The 21989-nt window shown below is 43.5% G+C and overlaps 1 protein-coding gene across 2 annotated transcripts in view; it reads right to left on the bottom strand.

The window, feature by feature from the left end:
• NCALD (neurocalcin delta) overlaps positions 1 to 19092 on the bottom strand; it is a 348584-nt gene extending 329492 nt beyond the window's left edge. The window contains exons 1-2 of one of the 2 annotated variants that reach the window (XM_054692056.1): positions 19054 to 19074; positions 13376 to 13428 (exon numbers count right to left, since the gene is read on the bottom strand). The gene's annotated coding sequence lies outside the window, so the exon portion shown is untranslated. Of the gene's footprint in view, positions 1 to 13375; positions 13429 to 19053 lie in introns of both variants that reach the window. The other variant, XM_054692055.1, reaches the window with a different exon arrangement.
• Between the last annotated feature and the right edge of the window lie 2897 nt (positions 19093 to 21989).

The following is a 21989-nucleotide window of genomic DNA, read 5'->3' as shown; positions in this document are numbered from 1 at the left end:
TACCTAAAAATTCAGAAATAAAATCTAAATTATTTTCCTATTTCCCATTTATCAAACCCACAAGCTAAAGGTCTCATTAACATACATAGTGCCCTGAAGCAAGAGGAACAAGTTTCATTCAGATCAAGAAAACCAAATACACTGCAAATGTCTTTCTCAAACAGGAGTTTTTCATAACTAAATTTAAAACTGAATACATCACAAAATGTTATTCTGGGAATTTTTATTAATGTGATATTAAGTTTTGAAAATGCCACAGTAAGCAGTTTTATAATTTTTAAAAGTCTAAATCATCTTTATGTCTTAACTAAGGTTTTCAAGGCTTCCCAGAGAAGTTCCCTCACTCAGCCAAAGCCCAGCCCTGCAGTGCTTTCCCTGGGGACACCAGCGAAACAAGCAAATCTGCAGCTACAAGAGCAAAGCTGGGAAATTGCCAAAAAACACAAATGATTGAGGGTTTGAACAGATATTTATACACCCCTGTTCATGGCAGCATTATTCACAACAGCCAAAGGTGGGAGCGACCTGTGTCCATGGACAGATGAATGGATTTTAAAAATGATAGAACACAAGGGATTATTTGGAATAAACTTCTAAGACATGCGACAGTATAGATGATCCTTGAAGACATTATGCTAAGTGAAATAAGTCAGCCACAGAAGTGCAAATATTAAATGATTTCACTGAGACAAGTTATTTTAATATAAAGGCATAGACAGAATGTAGGCTGGGGATTGCCAAGGGGCGGGGGAGAGGAGCAGTCACTTGTTTTATGAGTCCAGAGTTCCAAGGGGGAAAGATGAAAAGGTTCTGGAGACGATGGTGGTGATGATTGCACAATAATGTGATTGTACTTAATACCACTGATCTGCACAAAATAGTTAAAATGGCACAGTTCATGTCACATATCTTTTACCCCAAGAAAAATTGCAAATGCTTCGGGGCAGACAGGCCTGTGGGTGAGTGAAGCAGACAGGTTTGTGACAGCAGAAGAGTGGGGAGTCAGGGAAACAGGTATACCTGTGTCCTCTCAAGAGAAAATAGGCAGTGCTCAGCCCACTCTGCCACATGGGAGCAGATCTGGTATTAGAGACATGTTTTCTAAGAGAACCTTCAAATTTTTATGATTTTTTTATTTTTATGATTTCAAGAGAAGTTTAAAATCCACAGTATTTAAGGTGACAATAAATAGTTTTAAAAATCACTACAGATCCAATAAATCATGTCTGCAGGCCTCCTGCATACACCTTTGCTGAGGGCAGTGAATTAACAGCATTCTCTTCATGTAGAAGGACACCTCACCCAAGGGGCAAGCCAAGTCCTGAACAGCATCAGCTTGTGTGGGCAAGTGACTTTTCCAGGCTGTGTGGACAGACTATAAACCCATGAAAAAGGCCTAGGAGTACATCACAACTGCAACCTTCTCCTAGGAAGCTAGACAAGTAGAAATGGGTGTTTTTAATGTGTTTAGTTTTGCATTTGTGTATCTAAAATGAGAACCTTTAGAATTCTTGCACATGTTAAGAATAGGCTGTTCATTCATTGGCCAGTTTAACCAATTCCCATATTAGTCTCAGACAAGAAATGAATGCTTCATTGAAGAAATAGTAGAATAAAGATGTGAGCAGCATTTATCTAAATCACACGAAGAACAGCTTAGCAGTCCGAACACCCCTAACTCTTGCAAATGGGACTGTGAGAGCCTGAATTTTAAAACACAATCAATGTAAAATTTTCTGCCTCATGCAGTTGGGCAGCAGGCAGTGATGATTTCAAAATAAATAAACAGAATAAACTAACATGAGTCATTATTAAATAAATGCATCTCTAGGACAGAACTAATAGCTCTTAAAACACACCCCCTCTTCTTCAAAATAACCAATTTTATTTTTTATTTGTGTTTATCTCATTATTCTTATTCAGTAGATAAAGCAAATAAGCGCTTTACTGTAAAAGTGCAATTTGAATTAATTGATTATTAGGCAGTGATAGTCATTTCAATCTAGCGTGTGATTATTGAGCACCTTCTTATGCTCCACATTGTGACTGGGACAGCACATAACAGATGAAAACTGTGTCCATTCATTCTCCCCACCATTAGCACTTCACCCAACCACCTAGCTTACATTTCAAATGGGGCAGCAAGGAAAGTAAATGTGAAACTGTTCGAGGGCAGAAGGCAGAATCTACTCTCTAGCTCCTCTTGGGTTCCACCTGGAGGAAATATTTTGTGCCAAAATATCCTCAGCCCTGGTTGCAGTCATCTTATTAGGACTTAAGTGTTAGGGCCAGAGACAACAAAGGGGCATTCAGACCTCCTCTGCCTTCCTTAAGGAAAGATTTTATCTTCTTTGCACAGATAAGGCATCTGAGGCTCCATTAGATGGTTTGTCCAAAGGCACATTGAAAGCAGAAGGGACCAGAACCCCGATCCCTGCTTCCAGGGCATGACCCCCACCCCCACACACCCAGCCCCCGCCAGCCCACTGCCCACTGTATTTCTGCAACAAGTACACTTCACTCCTTCAAGAAGCATTTAGTGTGCATCTCCCATCAGTATGTCAGGGTCTGTTTTGAGTTCAACTCATCACATGTGAAGGTTTAAAGGCAAGAGCAAGGAGGGAAGAAAGAAAGTTCTCTGTTTCTAGCTGGACCTCACAAGTCTGTGGCTGAGCGGTTAGCACAGGGCCTTAGCCCTGCACTTTCAGGAATTCAATGATATCAGTTCCTTCAGGGCTAATGAGACTCTGGGGGACTGAGTCACACCAACCAAACACTCAAGACACTGAATGATAAACCAAAAGGCCAACTAATGTATGTGAGAAGCATATTATAAGGCAGATCAAGATATGCTCCTATTCTTCTCTGAAGCCCCTTTTGGGAAACCAAATTAGTAAGTGGAGGCTCTTAGAAAATGCAGGTTCAGAGGGCCTTGGAAAACCCGGCTCAGACGAACAGCACAGCTCTTTCACACAACGCACACCACGCCTTCCCTCCACGCTCACACGACTTTACCCTGCTGTGGCCACTTCTCTTCTTCCAAACACACTCTATTCCATTCTCTGCTAGAAAAAAATAAAGTGAATTTTGAGGAGACCAGAATCAGACTTGGAAGTCACGCAGCAGGAACACTACACAAATTACACCACTGGTGACGCTAGTGAGACCCTGGTGTGACACACCCCCCCCACACACTGAGCTTGGGTCTCTGTTCATACAGGATGAGCCCCTCCTGCCATCCTCCTGGGACTTCTACAAGCTCCTTAATGTTCTTTTTAAAATCCCCTTTCTGTACCTCTCATCCCAAGACTTCCCGCCTATGTCTATGCAGGCATCTCTTTTCACAAAGCTGTGATTTTTCAGAGGCAGCTCTTTCTCGGCCTCCCTGGTGGTGCAAGGGATTAAGACACAACCTATGAAGCTATCCGCAGCCTCTGCAGCACAAATTCGATCCCCAGCCAGGGAGCCACCCACATGGCGCAGCAGATCTCTCCTGACTCGCCCACTGCTCCCCTCAGTAGTGTATTTCAGTAGATCTGTCTGTTCTGTTCCCCACTCTGTCTCTAGTGAATCCTCTCACCCCCCCCCACCCACACACACATCTCTGGCATGTACCCCAGATCTTGTATGCATAAATTAATAAATCTTTATAAAAAAAAAAAAAGAGGCAGCTCTTTCTGCCTGCTTGTGTCTGTGCAAGCATCCTTTCCTCCCCTTTCCTTTTTTTGTAATAAACCTGCAGTTTTGGAGACAAAAACAAATAACATAAAAATAAAAATTTCCCTTTCTGTGTAAGTTAGACAGAGTAGGTTCTGTTGTCTACAATTGAGAACCTCAAACCAGCATGAAACCAAGTAACAGTTGCATCATCAAGTGAAAGTGAAAAGCAGAGAAAGACATTTTGGCAGCTGAGGGGACATTTTTAATCCGGCTCTCAGGGGGCCTGCAGTCAGTAAAGAGATAAGCATTGCTTCAGAACAGTGTTACAGCCACACACATGCTACCCCTGCTCCAGACTTGAGGTTACAGAGATTCAAACTAACTGCAAACACGAGGGCCTGCTAGTTAACCTCCCCTGGCATCAATGTTCCTGATTTAGGAGATAGTTAAAAACAAGCAATTACTTCTATGCTTTTCAGTCCTTAAAAACCAAAACTGATTTTGCTGAAGAAAGAAGATATAATCACTTTTCAAAGACTTTTTATTTAGGAAAAAAATTCTCTATTCCCACAGCAATATATATATATATATATGTGTGTGTGTGTGTGTGTGTGTGTGTGTGTGTGTCTATATACATGTGCACATATGTACAAGCATATTATTCAGAACTGTTCTCCATATTCATTAAGAATAAGAGGCAAGTAGGAATCCCGAAGAAAGAACAGAAGTTTGATTTCTTAAGGAAAAAAAAAATAAGGTTTTGAATTCTTTGCTAAAAGACAATAATCAAGGAATAAAATCTACAACCCTGACATCTTTCTTCCTCCTTTCTTTTGGTAGAATCGGGATGTGGGTTTTTTAGTACAACTGCTATCCTAAAACTTAGAGAACTACCCCATTCAGCAGAGGGCAGAGGAAGAAGGGCTGGACACACCTCCCAGATGCCAATGTCCCAGCCAAGAGGACCTTCCCACTTGGGGATAAGCCACTTTTTGATTTCAGAGTCAGTCGTTGGACTTACAAGCAATCGTGTTCTAAGTTCCATCCCAACCTGGAATGTTTAGGATCTATGTATTCTCCCCCTATAACAGTGTCATCCTAAAATAAAGAGCCATCCTAACCTCACAGTTCCTAAGGAAGCACACATAGCTTTGTCCTGGGGGTCCTGAACTGTCTAGTCACAACTTGTGACCTTCCTTTCTGGAAATGCATCTCAGTGTTCCAAATACAGACCTTGTGTCCTGTGCTTCCGACCTACAAGACTGTCACGGATGCCAAGACTTTATCAGTAACAGCCAAGGCCTGCGCTCCCTCCCCTCCCCCATCCAGGACGACCAATGAAGGGAACTCAGAGGAGTGAGGATAGAGGCAGGAGGGGCCCTTTCTTCTCCCATCTTCTTGTCCCCGTTTGACCACCAGCAGAGACAGCAGAGGGCAAAAAGCAAGACCTTGAGGTCAGTAAAATGGACCAGGGACCAGACAGCACAGGGATGGAGGACGGAAGGAGAGTTCTCTGAGGTTTGGGCTGACTGCTTCCCCAGCTCAGTCAGGGACTGCCTGTCCTCTTAGCTTTCATTTCCACTGCTGGTTGCTAAGTGCTATACATAATGCAAAAGTAAATAGTTACACAGCACAGTTTGGGATACACAAAAACACACATCAATCAGCCAAGGGGAAAAACTCTCACAGTTTCTAGGTTTATTTTTAGAGCCTGGTTGACCAAAGGAATAACCTAAATGTCCAAAGGAAGAGAAACTGGGGTTGAAAAGTATGTTTAGAAATAGGAGACACTGACACCACAGATCTCCAGACCCATCTCAGATATAAAATATGCATCAGTCAAGTCCTTGGGTGTTTCGAGCACCTTACAGTAGTTCTTGGAATAGGATGCAGCATCCAGTGCACCCACAAAACTAGCTCAATAGAAAATGTCACCTGCTGATGGACTTTCAAGGCAGCGGGCATAAGCGCAATGCAGAATACTGATAGCCTTTAGAAAGAGACTCAATTTAGGGGTCTCCCTGTTGGCATAAGGGTTAAGACACAACCTATGAAGCTATCCACAGCCACTGCAGCACGAGTTCGATTCCGGCCAGCCAGGGAGCAACCCACATGATGCAGCAGACCTCTCCTGGCTTGCCCGCTGCTCCCCACAACAGTGTATCAGTCATGCCACCTGTTCTGCTCCCTACTCTGTCTCTGGTGAATCCTCTCACCCCCACACCTCTGGCCTGTACCCCAGTTCTCATATGCATAAATGAATAAATCTTTAAAAAAAATAGAAAAAAAAGCTCTTACTTCATGTCCTACTAGAAAGTTTAGATCACATGTCTAAAGAAACATGTGCAGTGTATGTGTCTGTGCATGCACATCATATAATCCAAACTGATACTCTCAGTCCATCCTTGAGCCTCAAGCCCTACCCCTAAAACTGAATTAGGCAAAATATTAATATTTCCCTTCAAGTTCATGTATTGGTGAGATAAACACACAAACCCTCTGCATGACTCCACAGAGATATGTACCATACATATCATCACATAAATCTTTACATAAAAATAATTTTTAAAATCCCAAGTATTAACACTGGCTCTCACTGAATTATGGGTGATAATACTCACTTCTGTTTCTAAAAGCACAGGGGTGACAGAGATTTTTAATTTCAAAACTACTTGAAGTAACACCAAGGGAACACACCATTGAAAGACATTCTCTGAAATGTTCATAAAAGCAAAAAAAAATTTAGTGAAGAGAATAATGCTCCCCCTAATTTATCTCTTTAGCAAATTCAGGAATTTGCAATATCTTATAAGAAATTGTTTTCTGAAGGGTGGTGCATTTATACCTTTGTTACGAAAGTGACATGGCTTCTGTAGGCAGGACACTGTACCTCATGCAGACAAGTGTGAGCCCATCTAAACACCCCAGTAAAGCAGGTGCCATTTATTCCCTGCTTGTCACCTGAAGACACAAGCTCCTGGAGGTTGCACAGCTAACAGTGGCAGCCCTAAAACTGAAGCAAGTTTAATCCAGCTCGAGTGGCTGTTCTACAGAATCGCAGATAACTCTGCATTGCTTTTTCTTTATGCCAAAAACATCATTTGCCCAAGTGTGGCTTGAACAATCTATAAGAAAAACAACTGTTATCAATTAAACAAACAAATAGACTACAAATGCAGATTTAGTAATTCTGAATGAAGAAGGTACCCAATTACTATATCAATTTTCAAAAAGTTAGCCAGTCTCCAACTTAGAGCAAGAGGAAGTTGTACATGGCCTTCCAATCATGGAAACAGGAAAAATAAACTAATTAAGTGGTCTGGTGGAGTAAAAGAAAGGTATAGAAAGACCTAAAAATAGCCTCCATCTTATCTCTGCTTTAGTAATAACAGATTAGCATGCATTCTCTTGGAAATGTCACCTAGGCAACCAGAAATACAAAGACAAAGATGTTCGGAAAATATATATGCATACAAATCTATTTTTGCCATCTCTTGAACAGAAATGATCACCATTGCATGAAGAACAATAACTAGAAGAATATATAGAGATGGCGGTAAGATAGGAACAGAAGAAATTTTTGTAACTAGGTACTCAGGATAAAGTAGGGTAATAAGACATGAAGGTTAAGGAGCCCTCTCATTGCCTCAAATACAGGCCAATCACCCCCTTGAAGTATTAAACATATTATATTTTCCTTACTTTTTTTTTGAGAATTGTATCATAATATCAATTTATTTAAAACTTAGGAGGGATATCATTACCTTAATAAATAGTAAATTTTAAGAAAGCCAATTATTTGGGCTGCCTTAAGTCCCCATCTCCCCGACCCCCATAAATAATTTGGCGGTAAAACAGACCAAAGATGAACGTTCACAAGACGACCAGCAAGTTTTTTCCATATGTTCTTAAAATATCATATTTTTATCTCATAAACCAAAAATGGATTAATACTGAAGATGCCAGGCTGGCAGTTTTAAATTTATTTGAAAAACTGTAAGTCCAAGTTCAGTAGGGTGACTACAGGTCCTTTTCTCCTAGATTAGTCCCTATTTGTGTCTCTTGTTTTGGTGCAATTATTTAAAAGCACTCCTCTTTCACTAACAAAGAATTCTGGCATGAACAGTAAATTATGTGGCCACCTTATATTTAGACAAAACGTTCTAACTTGACCCCTTCACAGTATGCTCAGTACTAGATTAGAACTTAGATTAGTACAAAAAATGGGCAAACAGAATCCCTGACCTCCAGAACACCACTTGAGAAGACAGAAATAACAACAGAGAAAAAACGATAATCACTAATGTATCCAAGACGGTAAGTGCCTTCTTTCAACTCGAGACTAAGTAGTCAGAGTATCCCCTCAAGTGGAACACTCCATAGAACTAAAAGTGAAAGCAATTTGGCTACTTGAGGAATTACCATAACCACCATCACCAGGTAACCCCTGCTACAGCTTCTTTGGATTTCTTTTGGTTAGTGAAAACACTAGCCAAATTTTCCATAAAAGCAATGCAAACTTGAAGTCCAAAGAGGATTTTCCTTTCACAACAAGTAGGAAAGAGCAAAAATAGCTTTCAGAATTTGTTTTGCAGCAGCTTTTCAAGAGACAGGCATGCACCTGAGTAAGAAGTGTAGTCCTGCCAAGCTCCTTCTCTGGGAATGATTTTGTACAGGCTATTAAGTACCACAGCACTCCTGCTTTGACTGCATGTTAGGTTACCGTTTTATGTGTTATTTGATATGAATTGGTAAGTTATTTGGTGGGGTCTGGAAATGCTCAAAAAAAGTCTCTGTAAATTAATGGTATTTGCTTCTTTGCTTTACACTATTTTGGCTTATGTACAAAAGATTCCATAGGCACACTCTACTTTCAGAAAATGGGGGAAACAAATATTTTAAGAGAATGAGAAAAGGACCACAGTCACATAACTTTTAATTACAATATATTATTACAGCTGTTTTATTTTATTGTTAGCTATTGCTGCTAATCTCTTCCCATGCCTCATTTAGAAATTAAACTTTATCATAGATGTGATTGTATAGTAAAACACATGGTGTATATATAAAAGGTCTGGCATCATCTGCAGTTTCAGGCATCCACTGGGGGCCTTGGAATGGATTCCCTTGCATAAGAAGGAACTTCTGTACTGAAGTACAGGCACACAAGACACAAGACTCAAGACAAGGTCGAGGTTAACTTTGGCAAGTACCTGGCTAATCTGACGGCTATAGCCCATCAAGTAGGGTAAAACAAGAAAGTTCACTACAGGGCAAAATTTATTCTGTCTGGTAATCTGCATTGATCACATTTTTTGGGCAAGAGCCAAAATCCATTCCTTCTGTGCTACGGGAGAGGTAGTTGTAATTAAGGTTTGTTTCTCTCCCAGGGGCAGCTAATTTTGGTTTCTCTGCCACTTTGCAATTTGACTTCAAAAGGAAAAGAGAAAAGAATACTAGGTAAAATGTCCCTGCATTTTATGGTTATCCATTCTGTTGTATCACTGTTATTATGGCTACTACTAACTTTGGAACCATTTGTTTTGAATAGTGTACCTGGAATACTATGATGCTTACAGAATTTGTCTCAACAGATGGGGGGAAAATGGTTTTCCTTGCACAAGACCAGAGGCCCAGTGCAAAATGAAAGTGGAACCGGGGGCATATAAACCAAACCAACAACAAACCCTAGAAATCTGACTGTGGAACTGAGGCTATGAGAGGTGGAGAGGGAGAACAAAGTGGGCAGGAGCACAATGGACTACAGTGGAGGGCTACGGGCGCCTTGTTGGGGTGGTGGAGTGGTAACATACACCCAAAGGGTGTGAGCCTACACCTCTAAACCACATACATGGTTACAAACTGATGCTACCTCAATTTTAAAAAGCCTATTTATTTCAAAGTAAATTAACATATAAATAAGACTCTAAGAACCCTAAGTCAAAACAAATTTTTTAAAAAGTAGAACCCTTATTATTGAATAGAAAATTAGGAATTTCAAGATGATATCAGCAGAGCATGAGACCAGGAGTGGTCTAAAATGATACCCGTCACTTGCCGTGAACTGGCCCTGGCCTCATGTGTGGGCTGAAAATGGCTCCCCTTGGCTTCTCTAACACCTTTCCCTACCCCCAGGGAGTGACAGGCCAATTCACTTGACCTCAGGACAACACAAGGCCAAACCGGGCACATCTCTTGTTGGCTACCCCTCTTTCCCTCCTTCATTCCCCTGGTTCTGGGCCCCAAGAGGCTGATCTCTATCATCAGCATCAAGGGCCATCTTTGCCCTCTGATTTCTGGTACAATTTGCCCAACGGTAGGTCCAGCCCACTGTTGGAGGGATGGGAGGGAGGTCACGGTAGGGGGTTTATTTCCCTGCTCCAGGTTGACTTTGTTTGCCAGTTTGGAACTCAATATAGTAGGCCACCTGCCAGACTCCTCTCTATGCAGTCACCCCAATGGGGTTTCTTTTACTACTTCTTCCCTGCCAAGGGTGGATAATGGCTTCCTGCCATTGCACTGTCCTTCATGACTTTCTGAAACTCTTTATTGCTCTCTTTACAATAGCCTCTTCAATAGGCCTCCTCAGCAGCACGAAAGAGCCCTCTCTATTTCCTGCCTGGGCCCTAACTGACTTGGCAGCTCATTGCCAGGGCTTGGCCACACCTTGCGGAGCTACAGAGCAGAAAGAGAAGCTGATGACTATGGCCACGCATGGCTGCGGCAGCAACTCCTGCAGGGCTGGACGCTCGGGAAGCAGTGCGTCCACATCACCGCAGTGGAGAGCGTGTGCTGGGAGTCAGGCCTTTGCGTTCTCTGGAATGATTTTGAGTGAGTCATCTCATCTGCAAAATGAGCATAATGATAGTTCTTCACTTCTGGGGTTGTTCTGAGCATGTTCTGAGGTCATGCAGGCATCATGCTGCACATAGGCCTGGGGCAGGTCTCCCCTGCCAGCCGAAAGCAGAGCATCCCTCGGAAACCTCTCATAAGACGTAACAGTGTCAAGCAAAGAAGCAATTAATTAGCAGTCATTTATATGAAAAAATGTCAAGAGCGCCCAGTCCCCCCAAATAACACAGACTCTAGAATGGCTGCTGAAAAATGCTGAAAACAAATTTCCTAATTTTTTGCCATAAAAACGAAAGATCCTCTTGGGATTTTTGTTGTTGCTGTTGTTAGTGAAAACAGACATTAACGTAAGTCTTTTGTAAAAGCAAAGTGACATAATTTGAACTTTCCAAACATGAAGGATACCTCTATCTTAATATTCTGGGACCACATTTGACTGTGGATAACTGAAATCTCTGAAAGCAAAGCTGTGGATAAGGGGGAACTGCTGTGTCAAAAACAACATGAGTGTAAGTCTAGCTGATTGACCAGCAACATTTACCAAGCAGATTTGGAAGCCAACGCTTTCTGAAACTTGAGCCTCTCCTGCTTCTGTTTTCCTTCCCTGAAAGATTCCAGCATCCTCAGTTTTTCTCCAAAGAGTTATAGTTTTAAAAGCACCCAGGAAAGTCCCAGGTGAGAAGCCAAATGAATCTCTGATTTATTTCCTCCAAGCCTGTTGGGCTAAGCAAAGCACACAAAACTTCCAGCTGAGGCAGGGATCATCCGGGCTTTTGACAGCCTCATTCACTCACCCATTCATTTCAGAAATCAAGCATTGTAGATTTTATTTTATTTTTTTTTATTATTTTTTTTTATAGAGGCATGTTTTCTTTCTTTCTTTATTTGTTTGTTTGTTTGTTTATACATGCACTGGGTACAGTCAGAAGCGCGGGAGGGTGAGAGAATTCACCAGAGCCAGAGCGGGGAGCAGAGCAGGCAGAAGGGCTGAAGCACACTGCTGAGGGGAGCAGCGGGTGGCAGGAGAGGTCTGCGCGGCAAGGCATTGTAGATTTTAAATGTTTTGTTCATTTTGTTGTTTAAAGTGAGAATGAATTTCAACATCTAATCAAAAGCATTTCTAAAACCTCAGCTATATCAAGGATCCTAGAATCCAGGTAGAAGATTAAACCTAGGGGAGGAGGCAGGAGAGGGATCAGAGGGAGGGAGGGAGAAGCACAGGGGACTGAGGTGATGGTGCACAGGTGCATTGGTGAAGGAAACTCTATGGGGACTCCACCTGAGGGGGTGGGAGGAAGCAAATATTCTTTAAAAATGAACAATGATGTAAAAAATTTAAAAAATTAATAAAAAATTCTTAGAAAAAAGATTAAATCTAGGGACACTGACAGAATCAGAGGCTCAAGGGTTGCAGTGTACACTCATGAAAGGTAATGCCCCCCGAAACATGTCCACATTCTAAGATCCTATAACAGATGAATGTGGCCTTATTTAGAAAAAGAATCTTTGCAGATGCAATTAAGTTAAGGATCGTGAAATAAGACCATCCTGGATTATCCAAGTGGCCCCTAAACCCAGTGACAAATGTCCTTGTAAGAGACAAAGAGCAGCGAGGAAAAGGAGGCCAGTAACCACAGAGGCAGAGCTGAGAACGATGCCACCTCACACGCGGGAATGCCCACAGCCCCTGGAAGACAGAAAAGGCATGAATTCTCCACCAGAGCCTCCGTGGAAGCCCGGCTCTGCCAAGACCTTGATTTTTAATTTCTGGCCTGCAGAACAGTGAGAAAATATATTTCTGTTGTTTCAAACCACCCTGTTTGTGGTTATGTGTTACAATGGCCACAGGAAGTGAATACAAGCCCTAAGCCACATCTCTCACCTGTGGCCTCAGCTTTACAACCTCTGGGATGGAAAATATGAGGCCTTTCAAAACAGCATGTTCTATTTTCAACAGAAGGCTAGTGCTGGCCCCAGAATAGGTAATTTCCCCATCACAGTGCTTCATGTAGCTGGAGACCATAATAATTGGGCTCCCACAGACTCTTCAGGCTAGAGTCCCTTGTCATGCCTCGGAAGGTGGCTGCACACCCCACCATGCTGGACACTGACCATGCACTGCGTCTGGTCAGGACAACACAAAGGGCACCACCATCTCCTTCACCAGAACATTCTTTCTCTAACGCAGCTCAAGGGCTCATTAATATCTAAACACTCAGGTTATCCTGTCAACTCCTTTGAGGCTTTCAACTAAAAACCAAACCAGTCACACATCTTTTTCACATGTGTTTCAAGGACAGGTTGTCATCCTAGTCCTTTATATAGAAAGTATTTTTATCTAAATATAATCAATCAGTTGTGAAACATGCTTATGAAATACATGTTGTCATTTGGTGAGGGAACAAAAAGGTATATGGATAGTCACCTACTCTACATTTTAACAGCCAAGCCAAGTTTGTACAAATCAGATTATTCCCAAAGACTCAAACACCCAGGGCTGGAGAAGTATAACATTCCAGATCCAGAGGCCTCCCTGGTAGCACAAGGGGTTAAGACACAACCTATGAAGCTCACCACAGCCACTGCAGCACAAGTTCAATCCCCGGCCCGGGAGGTGACCTACAGGGCACAGCAGACCTCTTCCGACTCGCCCACTGCTCCCCTCAGCAGTGTATTTCAGTCGATCTGCCTGTTCTGTTCCCCACTCTGTCTCTGGTGAATCCTCTCACCCCCAAAAACTCTGGCCTGTACCCCAGTTCTTGCATGTATAAATAAATAAATCTTTAAAAAAAAAACTCCAGATCCAACAGAATGTACAGGAAATAAAGTGTTCTGGGGTTCGAATCCCAGCTCCACAACTTACTACTGATCTTAGGGAGGGGGTCACTCAGTCTCTTGATGCTTCAATTTCCGTACCTGTAAAACAAGGTAAACATTTTGCTCCTTGGTGCTGGATTCTCTCTTCATGTTCCTCCAGGTCTACCCTCCTCCTTCTCCACTCAGTTCTTGCCCCTGTGAGGCTGATTTCTATGTACAAGGCAATTCCTAGCAAGGTATTCCTAGTTAATGTGACCAATTGGGAAACATCAGCAGGAGATCACAGCAGGAAGAACAGAATGTTCAGGAATTATTCACCTGGTGCCTCCCTGCCAGACCATGGTCCTCTACTAAAAAGCAAGTCTAAAAACTGCTGTCACATCACCCTTTCAGACCTGGGGTAGAAAAGCCTTGTGTGCTCTGCTAACCACTTTAGGTGATTTCCCTTAACCTTATCAACATCTTTGTAAGTAGTTGCTTTGTTAAATTTTCTTCAGTGTTACCTTTTTGAGTATGTCCCCTGCCTCTTTATGGGAACCTGGCAAATACACCCTTCAAAGAGTTTATCAGGACTGATTGAATTAGTACTTAGAACACTGCCTTGTTCATAGGAAGGGCACATAGGCATTATTATCACTAAGGTTCGCAACAGCATTCAGTGTGTCTAAGGCACATTCGACTAGGAAATATCCCAGTGCCATATTTATCTTACTTCCCCAAGTCCAGAGCATTTAGTGTGATGATAAATATAATATCCTCAGTCATGTAGATGTGGGGTAAGCTAGCAGGCCCTCCTTCACCCCATATTTAAAATAACCCCCAAACTCCTGTGCTGCCTTTCTCTTCTCCCCTCTCTCTAATCTCAGGCTCCTTCTGAGCATGCCATTGACACACACAACAAATATTCAAAAGCTCCTGGTGCTTCCCTGAATAAAATTCACTCTCTCACTGTTCTTCACAATTCAATCCCAAACTATCTTTATGAGCATATTAAAAAAATTGACACCTACTATGATGGCTTTTTTTAAAGTCATACAATAGCAAATGTTGGAGAAGCTATGGAGAAACAGGAGCCCTTGTACATTGTTGCTGGGAATATAAAAACAACATGGCAGTTCCTCAAAAAGTTAAACATAGAATTACCATATGACACAGCAATTCCATTTCTGGATATAATGTTACCCAAGAGAATTGAAAGCAGGAACTTGAATAGATATATTTGTGTGCTCATCTTCATAGCAACATCATTCACAATAGCCAAAGGATGAAAATGATCCAGGTGTCCATCCACAGATGAATGGATAAACAAAAATGGTAAAAATTTACCCACTATTAGACCGTAGAGCATTTATTTCATAAAACCTTCCCTAAACCTTTGGTAAGACAAAATGGCCTAAAGCAAGAGGCAATTACTATTATTTTATGGAAAATTATTTGAGCATTCCAAGACCCAAAAAATAACCTACCAAGTCATACCAAATAACACAATGTAAACTAACACTAACCTACAGTAAAAGCAGGAATGATCCAATAAACAGAGTCTGTATAAAGCAGTTCCCAGAGGAGAAACTTGGGAGTGCCACTCCCACTGCTCAGGGTACTCCCCTGCCTTTACTATGCTGCAAAACAAATCCTAATGTTGTTTTTGCTTTTCAATTTTTGTCATAAAAGGGATCATCTTCTTCTGATTCCTTTTGGTTAGCAAAAGCAGGTACTCTGAGGAGCCTTTTATAAAACTAAAGGAGAACTTTAGAAAAGCAGGGCATGTTTTCCCATTGTATGAATACAATGGAATTTTATTCAGCTTTAAAAAGAAAGGCTGGGCCTCCCCTGGTTGCGCAGGCAGTTGAGCACAGAGCTGTGAAGCTATCCGCAGCCTCTGCAGCACCGGTTCGAGCCCCGGCCAGCCAGCTGGCAAAGGTCCCACAAGGTGCAGCAGACCTCTCCTGTCTCGCCCACTGCTCCCCTCAGCAGTGTATTTCGTCAGTCTGCCTGTTCTGTTTTCCACTCTGTCTCTGGTGAATCCTCTCACCCTCCTGCACATCTGGCCTGTACCCTGGTTCTTGTATAAATAAATAAATAAATATTAAAAAAAAAAAAAAGGCCATTCTGAGCTATCCTACCACATGGACAAGCCTTGAAGACATTATGCTGAGTGACACTTTAAATAGTTTGAACTTTGGGATCCCTGACACTTGTGACAGATTTGAGTTTAAACTAAATTATCTCCTGAATTAAGTTTTAATGGCGATTAAATGAGAACCTCATGTATATACATAGTACACACCATAAATGGAAGCCGCTAATGTTAACTGTAGTGTTTATTGCTATGGCAGAAAGTTTTGCTAGCTTCTTCTAGGAATCACTTTTAATTCATGTACTCTGTGTGTGACTTCTGTCTTCACTGTCCTTCAATGATACTCTGTCATGGAGTCAGAGACATAGGAATGATGAGGGCAAAACCTGTCTGCCTCCATTTCCTAATCCCACACCCTGGCAGGCATCACTAATTGACCTTAGCACACTCTCCTGCTCAGCCTGGCTGGGGAGGCCTTCAGCTCTCCAGGCAGCCACTACCAATCAATCAGAGATGACATGCAAAATGAAACCAGTTGTCTCAGTTCCAGAACAACATGGCAAAGTTTTCTAATAAAGAAATAGGCAGTAAATATTTTAGATATGGTCTCTTTCACACATTTTTTTCTCTGTGTTTTTACTTGTTTTGTTTACAATCCTTTGAAAATGCAAAAAGCATTTTTGCTCTCTCAGCTGTATAAAACTCCCTGCCTTAGAACCTTGAGCCCAGACTCAGAGGCTGTCCCAGAGAACCAGGCTCCATCTAATCTCTCTGCAGGGCCCTGAAAGCCCAATAATGAACACTTGGCAATGCTGCTTCAGTCAGAAGCACACCCATGGAACAGGCTGAATTGCCTAAAAAGTAACTGGGGAGCTTTGATGACAGGAGAGTTCCCATTCTCATCATACCAAGCCTAGCACAAGCTGAAAGCCCTCTCCCAGGGAAGCCACAGCCCAAGCAAAGCTGCAAAGCACACGCACGTAGCGGCCTTCACCTCTGCCTCCAGAACCAAACTCATTGCTAGACTCCTTCAAAGAACTGAACTTCTACACCCCCACCAATCAAATCTGAGATGCCCAAGCTTTTTATGAAGGAAATAAGGAAAGAGTTCAGGTCCCTACAGTTCTCTACTGCTTGCAATTAAAAAATACCTTTGAAATGGTTCCAAGATAATATGCCACATCTCTTTCACTCTGATTTGTTTTCTTTGATTCCCTAATGTTTCCCAAAGTTGTTTTTTTTTTTGTAAATTATAAAGTAATATATATAAAGATTGGTTTGGTTCCCCTCTCTAATATTCTCTGACTTTAGTGAAAAGGACTAAATGAACTTTGATTGAAGTTCATTGGTTCATTCAAAAAACCTTTACTGACAATCACAATCCGTTTCTCAAAGCATTTGCAGGTAGGGATGGTTGATATGAGATGATGGTGCAAAGTGATGGGGGATCTACACAGGGTAATAAGGCAGCATGAGGCAAAGGGCAGCTCAATCAGTTGCGGGGTGGGGGGGGCAAGGAGGGCAGGGGATGCCAACTTTTCTGCTGGAAAGTTGCCTTGCTGCAGTTTAGTAGAAAAATGCACAGGAGTTAGCCAGGCAAGGAAAGGTAGATGACAAGTGCTGGGACTCAGTGGCTTAGGCCAGGGTTACACAGGGAGAGGCTTTGGAGATGAGGCTGGTAAGAAAATAAAGGTGGGGTCGTCACGATCCCTGGAGTTCAAACTATAGCCTGAAAGCCACAGAAAGTCTCTGAAGGAAATTAAGCAGACTGAATGACTTCGATTTTTGTTCTCAAATTGAGAGTTCCAGTCACAATTTAGAGAAGCAATTGGAGTAAGAATGTTCTGATTCAGAGCAAGGATCCTGGTGTGAAGGCACCTGGAGCAATTCAGGCAAGAAGCGATGGGGTTATAAACTAAATCAGGGACAGTAAGAACAGAGAGATGGGGGCACACAAGAACAACAAGAGCAATAGTGAGAGCTCACATTTATGCAGCACTCACTTGGGAAGCACCTTCTGCTTAGGAATTCATTTTATCTTCACGACAAGCCTGAGATAGATTTGGTACCCATTATAAACCTCTTACCACAGATCAGAAAACAAAGAGGTGAAGCAAGGAGTACAAGTTTCAGGAGCTAGTCGCCCTGTCCCACCAGATCTCAAGCCTGGCTTTGGATTAGTCTGGTTACAGAATCCATCTCCTCACAGCCCACTGTCCTGGCACACTTACAGTGAGGCACTAAATGGTTGAAATGGAGACTCCAGTGCAGTCTCCACCACAGTCTGCCCTTGGGGAAGCTGAACATTTGGGTTTCAGCTTCTTGAACTTCTTCCTCTGAAGGAAGCTCCTCCCCAAGTGTGTACCTACCCCAACCATATCCCCCAAACACCCACACTCCCACCATTACACCAGCAATCCCTTCTGCTTTGCGGTCCTTGCATCCTGCATTTCACCCTCAAACACAGGCTTCTTCTCCAAGTTGGGATTAAAAAAAAAAAAAAAAAAAAAAAAAACCCCTCACAAGCATTGCCAGTTAGGTCTGAGAAACCTCACAGTGACCCCTGCTCTTGGTAATACAGCTGATAAGCTCTGTTATTTTCAAATCAGTCAGAACTAGGGAAACTAACAAGATCGTGTGGCTTCCTTCCTCACCAGGCAGACTTTGGAAGCCCTGACACTGAAGGTAGGTATTGCCTACGGAACAGAATATTCACCATCGTTTGGCCCAGACTCACACTGGGCCCGCCAGGCCTGCAGCCTCAGACAGCCCCACAGGAAGAAAGTGGCCTTCGGCGGGGCGGGGAGACTTTCAGAGCTCCAAATGGCTTTTTCTCCAGGCTTGAAAGTTAAAGCAAGCATCTGCAGCTAGAAACTTGTGTATTTCCTGCGGACAGGGAGACCTCCTGCCCCTCCCGGGCTGATACAACCCACTTTGCACATCCTGCTTCTCTGGGAGCTAAAAATAAATCGGCATGCACTGAAAAACACTCAAACACATCTCCCCAGCACACCCCTTCCCGAGTCCCTGCGGTAAGAGACACAGATCTCTCAGCTCCAGAGTCCAAAGTGCAGACCACTGCCTCCTCTTGTACTGGCGTCTTCGGCAGCTCACCAAGTCCCCACCCCAGACACCCACCCCTCGCACGTGCCTCCTTCGGCCGCCGCTGCGGATGGAGGTCGCAAAGCGGGGAACCAGCTAGCGCCCACGACCCCAACCCTCACCCCCCACCCGCCAAGAGGGATGCACAAGAAGTTCCTGGGGAGGTGCGCGAACGCCCCCTTCCGACACAGCGCGCCCCCATCCAGCCGGCCCCGCGCTCCTGCGCGCGTCCCTCTGCAAAGTTGCTCACTCCTCTTCTGCAGCCAGCCTGGGGGTCTTGGGCTTTTGTCTAATTTTCCCTGAGAGGCACTAGGGAAAGGATAGGGACCTGACCGGGTCAACAGCCCAGGGAAGGGCTGCAGAGATCGGGTCCCCACCCAGGACTGCTCGCGCCTCACAACCATTCCTGCACCCGCCGCTCCCGGAGCGCGCCGGTACCCACCCCCCAGCAGCCACTCCCCGCACCCCGCGCTGCACACCCACTCGCATCTCAACTCGACTGTGCTCTGGCTCCCGAGGAGCAGAGAGAAGACGCTGCGACTCACCGCCTCGACCGCTCCCGGCGTCTGTGTCGGAGCGAGGCGCGGCGCAGGCAGCGCCTTCCCTCCGCCCGCCTCCCCCTGGACAGTATCGCCGCCGGCCGCTCCCCTCCCCAGCCTCGCTCCGAGCCCCCGCAGACCCCCACCCCTACCCCGAAGACCTCCTCCCGGGGGCTGGGCTGCCGGTGCACCGGGGGCCAGGCCGAAGCGCAGGGCTTGCAGGTGTAGTGGACGCCCCCACCGTGCCCAGTGACCTGGCTTATGTCCCTCGTGGCCCCTCGTCCTGGCTCATCGCCCAGGTTTTAGTCTCGCTACACTAGTAATCTCCATCTGTTTGCATATTCCGGTCGTGGAGAGGTCAGATTCAGCCTAGGGCACCTTCTGCTGACGAGGGGACCCTGGGGGCTGCAGCGGAAAAGCTCCAGGGCAGTGTCAACAGTTGGGAGGGGGCCGCTTTGAACTAACCCAGAGCCTTCTGTGAATCCTTTAGGAACGGCTTGAAAACCTCAGGTGGACGTCTGAGTGCCCTTCCCTCCAACCTCCTCCACTGGGGAAGAAGAGAAGCATTTGCCTTGTTGATTCTGTCAACCAATGTTTATAGAGTGGCAGCACATGTTCCTGTCTGGCTGTGGTGGCCACTCATGTCCTCTCAAAAGCCACTGCAACTTCTTCTGCTTGTCAACCCCAGCGACATTTCCAGAACCCGCAAAAGGTCTCCACATCAACTCAAATTTCTGCATTAAAAAAACACTTGTTGGAGTAAAATAACAAAGCTGTAAAGGCCCCCTGGGCTGGTCTTGCTTGCTATAACGATAGCAAAATCTCCTTATATGACAGGTTATGGAAATGACTGTAGCATTTAGGTCCAAAAAGATGGCAACTCTGATTTTAAAATGAAGTAAGAGGTTCATCCGATCAACACCGTTCTTTATTAGTTCTGTCTTGGGTTCCCACACCATCTACCCCTTCAGTCAATGCTTGAAAAACAAGTTATGAACATATTTGTGGGTTTTTGTGTGGGTGTTCTTTTTATTTCTCTTGGGTATATCTAGGAGTGGAATTGTTATATCACATGGTAACTCCACCCTTAACGTTCTGAAGACCTGCCATACTGTTTTCCAAAGCAGCTACACCACTTTATGTTCTGGCTATGTAAAGAATTCCAGTTTCTCCACCTCTTCACCAGCCAGCACTTATATTTGCCTTTTTGTAATTATACCATCTTAGGAGATATCAAGTGGTATCTCATTGTGGTTTTGATTTGTACTTTCCTAATGGCTAATGATGTTGATCATTTTTTATGTGAATCTTCTTTGGAGAATTGTCTGTTCAGATCTTTTGCCCATTATTCTGATGTAAGAGTGGCTTTGCAAGCTGCTTTGCATTGCTTTACAAGTCATGATAAAGAACATAAAATATATTCTAGTTCGAAACTTATTTTGGGAACAATGCAAAGCCATTGAAAGGTTTTTTCGAATTTATTTTTAGCATTAGGTAGAGTAAAATTCACTTTTTAAAAGGGACAATTTTGCAAAATTTGACAAATGAATAACTGTCTTCATCACCACCTTCAAGATCCAAAACAGTGTCATCACTTCCAAAATGTTGCTGCCCCTAGCAGTCAAGCCCACCCCTGGCATCCCCCAGTGTGTTCTTTGCCTCCATAGTTTTGTCTTTTCAAGAACACCCTAAGGGTGGAATCACATGATATGTAGCCTTTCAGGTCTGACTTCTTTCACTTAGCACAGTGTCTGTCAGGCTCATTGGTGTGGAGAGCATCATTGTTTTGTGCATCCTTTTTTTTTATAAAAGATTTATTTAGTTATATGTACAAGAACTGGGGTACAGGCCAGAGATGCAGGGGGTGAGAGGATCCACTAGAGACAGAGTGGGGAACAGAACAGGCAGACTGACTGAAATACACTGCTGAGGGGAGCAGCCGGGCAAGTCAGGAGAGGTCTGCCTCGCCATGTGGGTTTCTCCCTGGACAGCCTGGTATCGAACCCTGCAGAGGCTGTGGACTGCTTTACAGTGGGGTGCTTAACCCCTTGCGCCACCAGGGAGGCCCTGTGCATCCTTTTAATTGTATGAATGTGCTGCAAGTTATTGATCCATTTGCCAGTGGAATTTGGGAAATGAAGCTTATTTCCAATTTAGGTTATTCCAATTTCTGTTATTTCCAATTCAGAGCACTTATGCATAAAACTTTTTGAATAAAGTTACTATAAATATTGGCCTACAGGTTTGTGTGTGACTCGAACTTATTTCATTTGCATAAATATGTTGGACTCGGATTGCTGGATCCATGGTAATTGTACATTTATCTATATGAGAAACTGCCAAAGTGCTTTGAAATTGCATTCTCAACAGCAACATATGTGTGCTCCAGTAGTTCTGTATCCATTCCAGGACTAAATATTGCTAGGCATTTGTTGTGTTGTTTTGTTTTGTTTTAAGCCATTTTAAATGGTATATAGTGATTTTAATTTGTACTTCCCTAATAACTAATGATGTTGAACATCTTTCTATGTGTTTATTAACCACCTATTTCATTCCATTGATGTGCTTTTCAAATATTTTCCAATTTCTTAATTGGTTCATTTGCTTGCTATTGATGAATTTTAAGTGTCATTTATATAAACTGGAAACAAATCCTTTGTCAGTTATATGATTTACAAATATTTTTCTCGGGCCTCCCCTGGTGGCACAGCGATTGAGCACTGGGCTGTGAAGTTGCCCATAGCCTCCACAGCGCCAGTTCGATCTCTAACCTCTGGGGAGGGTCCCACATGGAACGCAGACCTCTCCTGCTGTGCCCGCTGCTCCCCTTAGCAGTGTATTTCGTCAGTCTGCCTGCTCTGTTCTGAGAATTCTGTGAATTCTCTCACCCTCCCACGCTTCTGACTGTACCCAGTGCTTGTATAAATAAATAAATAAATCTT

This window comes from Talpa occidentalis, unplaced genomic scaffold (assembly GCF_014898055.3).
Source record: "Talpa occidentalis isolate TD23 unplaced genomic scaffold, MPIMG_talOcc4v2.1, whole genome shotgun sequence".
NCBI classification, from domain to species: domain Eukaryota; kingdom Metazoa; phylum Chordata; class Mammalia; order Eulipotyphla; family Talpidae; genus Talpa; species Talpa occidentalis.
Note: the sequence above shows the minus strand (reverse complement) of the source record. Positions and strands in the feature narration are given on the sequence as shown.